Source organism: Schistocerca nitens, chromosome 3, assembly GCF_023898315.1.
Source record: "Schistocerca nitens isolate TAMUIC-IGC-003100 chromosome 3, iqSchNite1.1, whole genome shotgun sequence".
NCBI classification, from domain to species: Eukaryota; Metazoa; Arthropoda; class Insecta; order Orthoptera; family Acrididae; genus Schistocerca; species Schistocerca nitens.
This window is the reverse complement of record NC_064616.1, coordinates 566,652,712-566,660,768: the sequence shown is the minus strand read 5'-3', so window position 1 is coordinate 566,660,768 and position 8,057 is coordinate 566,652,712.

Here is an 8,057-nt window from a genome sequence, read left to right as displayed (position 1 = left end):
CCTGGAGTAAAATTCTTTTAATAGACCAATAAATCTAAAATAATTCTGGATATCCTTATTAACTAGGGCGACAACTGACTCCAACCTCAATGAAGCACAGAAATATGATTCGCGTTAAGAGCTATTAAGTCCTGCCACACACGAATCCTGAATTTCTTTGTTGCTCATGGCCTATTTCTGAATATTTGCTCCACTGGAGGGTAAGCATTGTGTGGAATGATGGATTCATGGGGTGGAGAGTAACTGCAAACATGACAAATCATGAGTATCCACCGCCAAATGGTGAGCAGTGGTTTGCAAGTCTCAACGCAGAGGCTGGGGATCAGATTTGTGCTGTATGCTCTTGTCACCAACTGAAACCTTCATGGTCAACAGCATCAGTACTCTTAAGATAAGACAGCCTACTGAAGCCATAGACCCTTGGCTTTAATATTCTTAAGATGTGGTAACCATGTGAGCTGCTCATCAAATGTCAGGCCTAGAAACTGCATGGAACTTTTAAAATGGAGACCAGTGTCCCTCATTTTAAGAATAGGCAGGTTAAATGGGCGACAAGAACAATTAAAATTAACTCAGACACATTTCAATGAGGAAAATTTCAAACCTGTGTCATCAGCCAACTCCTCCAACCATCATATCATTAGTTACAACTGACGAGTTGTTATTGCATGGTTGGAGCAGGAGCAAAATTGGGCAAAGTGATCCACAAACAATGAACATCAAACAGGAGACTTACCTATGGATGTAGTACCATTGATGCCATTGGCAAACAAATGCCTGGTTGGAAACACATACTGATGCAAGTTTCTTAATGTGTATTGGAGCAAATGAAGCTGAAACGGTTGGGGGTTGAAGAAATCTGAACACCAGCTTCCGTCCATCATAGGATATGCACTTAGTTACCTTCAGTGCTTGGATTTTCTTTTCTTTCTTGAACGTCATACACACACTGATCAAAGTGGGATGGGGGTCTGAAAATTGACTGGGGAAGGACATGTATTTTCTGCAGCTTGGGTGGCCATACCCAAACTTCTGGCACACAAAGCACCCCATGAGGTTGAGGAAGTATGGTGTGACTTTTAGTCATAAGAATCAAATGTCAGTGTAAATGATTCTGATTATTCCAGTGTTCCGGACATGTGATGCATTACAATTCAAATTCTAACTTCAATAACTCCTTGGTCAGCCCACTCCTCCTTAAAAGCTGTAGTGTTCATATGCAAGATGTCACTGCATATGAACACTCCTTGACTGTAGCACAGGGTACAGTGCAGTTCCACTACAATTGGAACTCATTGAAATGTTTTGACTTTGGGATGTTGGTAACTTTCTATGATGTCCCTGCTTTGGTGAGTAATGTGAAATTATGCATCTGCTGAACAGAGTTGAGAGTTACAGCCAAACCATAAAGTCCTTTTTTGTATATAGAAGGGTGAGACCTTCTCAAACTTATGATCTTCTCTTTGTGTCACAAGACAGACATTTGACATGCTGGGTATGTACCATTACAATACAGGGCCTAAACTATAGATGAAGATTGCTCAGGAGGCCTGTCCTTCCATGCTTTCTGTGTAAGATGGGTTTGTTTATTGCCCAACAGACCACCTGAACTGTCAGGAATGAAGGGTGAAATTGTGGATGCCTTAGGGATCCCACTAGCAGCCAGGGAAATAAACTGACTGTCCTGACAGGGCCCCAATTGCCTGAGTAAGCCTTTATACAAATGAGGTGCATTGGGTTCCCCAGAGGTCACCTGCTACCGACTGTTCCATCTCAACAGCCATTCATCTCATAGACGTGGAGCACACCGTAAGATTGAGGTTTTTTTTAGAGAGGTTTGTGCTGTCTTCATGATCTAGGTGGTTAAGCCAAGATCCCTGGTCCTTATGGCACACAATGTTGCACGAATGCGCTAGATGGTGGTCACAGAAACATGCCCAAAAGTAACAGTGACAGAGGACTGGCGGCATCCACCAGTCCACAGCTCAGGAAACTGGGTTCACTAAACCTGTACCCAGCAAATGAATACTGTCCTCCCTGAGTGCTCACCATTTAGCACGACCTGGGAGGACACTGACATATTGAATCCCACAGACACAGTGAACATTACCCCTCACACACACTCAGTTTCTGTGAGAGCAGTGCACAGTTGACCAGGTCAGATGCTGTTGTGAAATCTCTCTTAATGAATTCCTGCAGTATTCTTCCCTTTGTGTGGACAGCCATACACTTTGTGCAGGAATTCTGTGCTGACTGTCATGAAGTTGTGCTTTTTTTTTAAAAAAACTGATGGGGTGAGTTTAGGACATATTCTCTTGTGAAGAAATCACTAAGCTGAGAAAAACTAGCGAATCCAAGTATCTTACTAAATGAAGGAATAGGTGATAGTGGTCTATAGTTTGACATTTACTCTTTTGATCCTTTTTCATGTGATGGTATGTCTGCACTCCTTTTCAGTGCACTGGGAAATATGCCTGCTTGGGTCCTACAATTAGTTAGATATGTAATTTGTTTAACCATAGTGTTTGCACATTTTTTAATTATTGTACTGGGAAGATGACCCCAAACAGTTGATTGTTTGTTTTTTAGTTGGTGAATTATTCTACAAACATCTGGCCATTTTACTACTTCAAATTCAAAGCCTCATCTGTTATGTAACAGGGTATTGTCTAGCTATGTGAATCTAAGTCTGGAATTGTGGTGCCAGTTAGGGCGATAAAATTCTTGTTGAGACTAATTTGCAAACTGTTAGATCTTGTATCAGTTGACTTTCAGCTCTGATATTTATTATTTCTCCTTTTGTGTTTGTTTGACAGTATTTGTTAATAAATTTCCATGTGTCATGGCTTACATTTGCTGATTGTTCTATTGCTCCACTGTGGAACTTGTTCTCTAAGCACATAATTTCTGATTTGAAACTATGTTTGCAAGTATTTTTCTTTGAAAAGATGCAGCCAGATAATTTGTACAACACATAGAGGTCTTTCAAATTCTGTCAGAGATTGACTAAGCTGATGGATTATTGTAATTTGACACTTTTTCCCATTTATTTGGAGTTAATAATGTTGTTATTTGTAATGCTTCAACAAAATTTAATATAATTCATTTGATTTATTCAACCTTTCTAGATAGATACTACGACAATTATAACTAGATAGTGTATTTATGAGAGAATTGATGTCTCTAACATTTAGGATTCATTTCTTCTCAACTATTTTTGCAATTGCTGGATAATACACATTTATGCAGTCAATTTGATGAAAGAATCATCAGAGTAAAGCCATTTCAAGCTACTGAATTGAATACAGCTTTCAGCATATTTACTGATATTAAAATAACCTACATTTCACTATAGAGCCCCTCTTTATATGGCACTTCACTATAATGTTGTTGTTGTTGTGGTCTTCAGTCCTGAGACTGGTTTGATGCAGCTCTCTATGCTACTCTATCCAGTGCAAGCTGCTTCACCTCCCACTACGTACTGCAGCCTACATCCTTCTGAATCTGCTTAGTGTATTCATCTCTTGGTCTCCCTCTACGATTTTTACCCTCCACGCTGCCCTCCAGTACTAAATTGGTGATCCCTTGATGTCTCAGAACATGTCCTACCAACCGATCCCTTCTTCTAGTCAAGTTGTGCCACAAACTTCTCTTCTCCCAAATCCTCTTCAACACCTCCTCATTAGTTATGTGATCTGCCCATCTAATCTTCAGCATTCTTCTGTAGCACCACATTTCGAAAGCTTCTATTCTCTTCTTGTCCAAACTATTTATCGTCCATGTTTCACTTCCATACATGGCTACACTCCATACAAATGCTTTCAGAAACGACTTCCTGACATTTAAATCTATACTCAATGTTAACAAATTTTTCTTCTTCAGAAACGCTTTCTTTGCCATTGCCAGTCTACATTTTGTATCCTCTCTACTTCGACCATCATCAGTTATTTTGCTCCCCAAATAGCAAAACTCCTTTACTACTTTAAGTGTCTCATTTCCTAATCTAATTCCCTCAGCATCACCCGAGTTAACTCGACTACATTCCACTATCCTCGTTTTGCTTTTGTTGATGTTCATCTTATATCCTCCTTTCAAGACACTGTCCATTCCGTTCAACTGCTCTTCCAAGTCCCTTGCTGTCTCTGATAGAATTACAATATCATCAGCGAACCTTAAACTTTTTATTTCTTCTCCATGGATTTTAATACCTACTCCGAATTTTTCTTTTGATTCCTTTACTGCTTGCTCAATATACAGATTGAATAACATCGGGGAGAGAATACAACCCTGTCTATCTCCCTTCCCAACCACTGCTTCCCTTTCATGCCCCTTGACTCTTATAACTGCCATCTGGTTTCTGTACAAATTGTAAACAGCCTTTCGCTCCCTGTATTTTACCCCTGCCACCTTCAGAATTTGAAAGAGAGTATTCCAATCAACAATGTCAAAAACTTTCTCTAAGTCTACAAATGCTAGAAACATAGGTTTGCCTTTTCTTAATATAGCTTCTAAGATAAGCCGTAGGGTTCACTATAATAGCCTTTTCAAATTATGGTATTTTCTGATTTACCACCCACATTTCATTACATGGCCAATGGCAATACATTGTTTAGTTTGTTACACAGCCAATAGCGCAAGATGACCACCAGATTGGTTGTACCTTGATTTCAGCTCTGTGTTCAGGTGGTGTTTTCATACAGCAAGTGACGTAATTGGCAAGTATTTCCTGCATCTGCGTGTAGTGAAAGTGTCACTTATCCAATCACATTGTTTCTGGAAGGGACATTAAGTGTAAATAAAGCAGGGTGAGTGTTTTAAAGCTTTGGGTGCAATCAGTCGCCACCAGCATGGAGAGATCCTCGCATTTGTGCAGAGTGCATGTCGGTATTTGTGCTGTATGTCGGTATTTGTGCTGTGCTGTGAGTCAGCACATCTCTGACATGAAGTAACCTGTGCCAGACACTAGTACCACCCTGAGGTGGTGGCTAGAAATGTGCTTGGCAACAGCTGTGACGGTAGGCATCATTGAGCAGCGTGAGAGAGAATGAAGAGACTTCATGCACGGGTTGTCAGCATGTTGTCTGACAGACCTGGGCACACCAGCCAAGTGGAACTGGTGTGAGTTCTGCTAGATGATACTGTTTCATGTGATTTAGAAGGGAAAGCTGCTCATCTCGTGCTCAGTGGCAACATTACTGATGATATATGTGTGGGACTGCATGGAGGACTGAGTCTGCTCAATTGAATGGAAATCATACATGAACTCTATAGATAGACTTGACTGCAGGAGAGCTTACCTTCCAGTAGTTTCCTGTTTTACACAGAGTAGAATCCACCTGGTGTTTATGTATGGCATATGCAGGGGTCCTTGACTACTGCAGCTTGGATTAATGTGCACTGTGCTATGTTGCTGTGATAAGAGGGTATTATCAGCATGATGATTGGGGTCACACAACTGCTGTTCTCTGCACATGCAGGAACACTGTTTGTGAACCATCACTGTGCCTTGAATGGCTGTTGCAGTTGTATCAAGTTACACTGAGCTCACTTGACTTTTCAGTTTGTGTTGTGAGTGAAAATGCCTGTCACTGTATGATATATGTGTGTTAGCCTAGTGTAAACCTAACATAGTGGATGCATTGCAGGAGAATGTTACAAGCACTGCTGCATCTAAGAGGGTGTACTACTTTAATTATAAATATTATTTAGTCTTTTAGAATAGAGTAAGATCAAGGTTGTATGTTATCAGCTTGCTTACATGGCATCATGGCTAGGGTTGGTACTCATGGTCATTATGACAGTAATTATTAAGATTTTGGGGGATTATTTAAATTGCTTTGAAATTGTGGCCATTTTGCTATAACTGTATGTTAGGTGAGTGCCAGCACTATAGTCAATGGGTGTGGATGGTCACTGATTGTATGACAATACATTAATAAAATTTTCTTTGCAGATGAGCATGTTGTGGGCATCTAAATTGTAATTAACTTGTGTGCTATCTTGTAGCAGCAGCACCGGGGCCTGAAGCATATTGTATACTGTAAACGAGTCAGCTGCTGTAATGTCAATGAGTCAGCTGCTGTTTACTGAACAGAATACAAAACAGTTTGTTTGACCAACCTGTCTTTAATGCGTTCAGATGAATAATTGTGTTTTTAAAATTTATGGCTTTTTCTCCAGGAATGTTAAATTAAATAGCATTTGTGAAATTTAATCTGATAAATGTTTTTAAATAATAAATTGTCCGAACTGTCATTCTGTGCTTGTTGTACCCAAAGCCTGCTTCAAACCATCTGATGGTACAGTTCTATATCAGCTGAGGAGAGGCATACAGATCACAGTGTTGCACCTGGCACCCACTGACAGCTGCTTTGCCTTCCCAACCAGCTGCAGCCGGTGTGAGGCAAGCCACAACTGACACATACAGTGCTGATTCTGGTGACTCAGCAGAAAGTGATGTAAGTGAGTAAGCAGCACAACTTAACATGGAGAAGTCATGCACTGCAATGTCTTCGACATCAGATGGGCAAACATATGTAGTCAAGATGGTTACATGGAAAGGAATGGTGGGAACTGACAAGACTTATTCAAATGACTATGCTGAAGGGAAAACTGCAACAATTATAGAAGTGGTGGATATACAATAGCAGTATGAAGATATAATGGTATTTACAGAAAATGAATTTTCTGGGCAAAACAAGATACAGCTAAATGACAGCAAATTAAAAGTGGAAATAAATGAGCAAATATCACAATAGGCATTAGAGAAGGCATTACTAATTGTCAGGTTGGAACAACCACAAAAATAAAATGACAGTTACAGAGAAAATTTACAAAAACCAAAGAAAACATAAGCAAGTGAATTGATAATGGTGCCACCGAGTAGAGGTGCAGCCAAAACAGCCTCTGCTGCTAAAATCACAGCATCACAGACAATGCAGCAAAACAAATTGTTCATAAAGACAAGAACAAATTAAGAGGCAGAGTACAACAAAAACTAGTGACCTTAATAAACCCAACCAAAGTGAAAATCTGTATAAAGAAAACCAAGCAAACCAGTAATGTAGTTATCTTGGAACTGCTACACAAAGTGCCACAGGAAAGATAATAAATGACAGAAAGGTGTAAGAGACACTTAAATGTGAACAGCCTAAGAAAAAGAGACCTTAATGATACTGTATGACATTACAGAGGACACAAATGCAAAGCCACTAAGACACAATTTACACGCAGAACCTTGAGGATGAGCTGACCAAGGAAAGCTTCAGAACTGGCTTCACAGTACGATTCAGGACAGGACCAACCTTAAGAAATAAAATGTAATCATTTTATTCCATTTTTAAACATTTTATGATGCAACTTATGTCATCATACAGAAATACATTAAACACAGTGTATAAAAAACAAATACACAAGAAATAATTGGACATTTTACACTGAAGAGCCAAAGAAACTGGTACACCTGTCTAACATCGTGTAGGGCCCACACAAGCACTCAGAAGTGCCATAACACAATATGCCATGGACTTGACTAATGTCTGAAGTAGTGCTGTAGGGAACTGACACCATGAATTCTGCAGAGCTGTATATAAATCCGTAAGAGTACGAGGGGGTGGAGATCTCTTACAAACAGCACATTGTAAGGCACCACAGATATGCTCAATAATGTTCGTGTTTGGGGAATTTGGTGGCCAGTGGAAGTGTTCAAACTCAAAAGAGTGTTCCTGAAGCCATTCTGTAGCAATTCTGGGCATGTGGGGTGTCACATTATCCTTCTGGAATTGCCCAAGTCCTTCAGAATGCACTATGGACATGAATGGGTGAAGGTGATCAGACAGAAAGCATACGAGGTGTGGTTAGAAAAAAAACTGGACTAGTACTGGTGAAACAATAAAACGAATGCAATAAGGCTGAAAGTCGCGTGGCCTGTCACGTGACTCTCGCTCCGCCTACTGCTCGAGTTTCATCTGCCTCCTGCACTCAGTCTGCCCGTGGCGTCTGTTTTAAGTAGTTGACGTTTTGTCTGTGCGTCGGAAAATGTTGAGTGTACAGAAAGA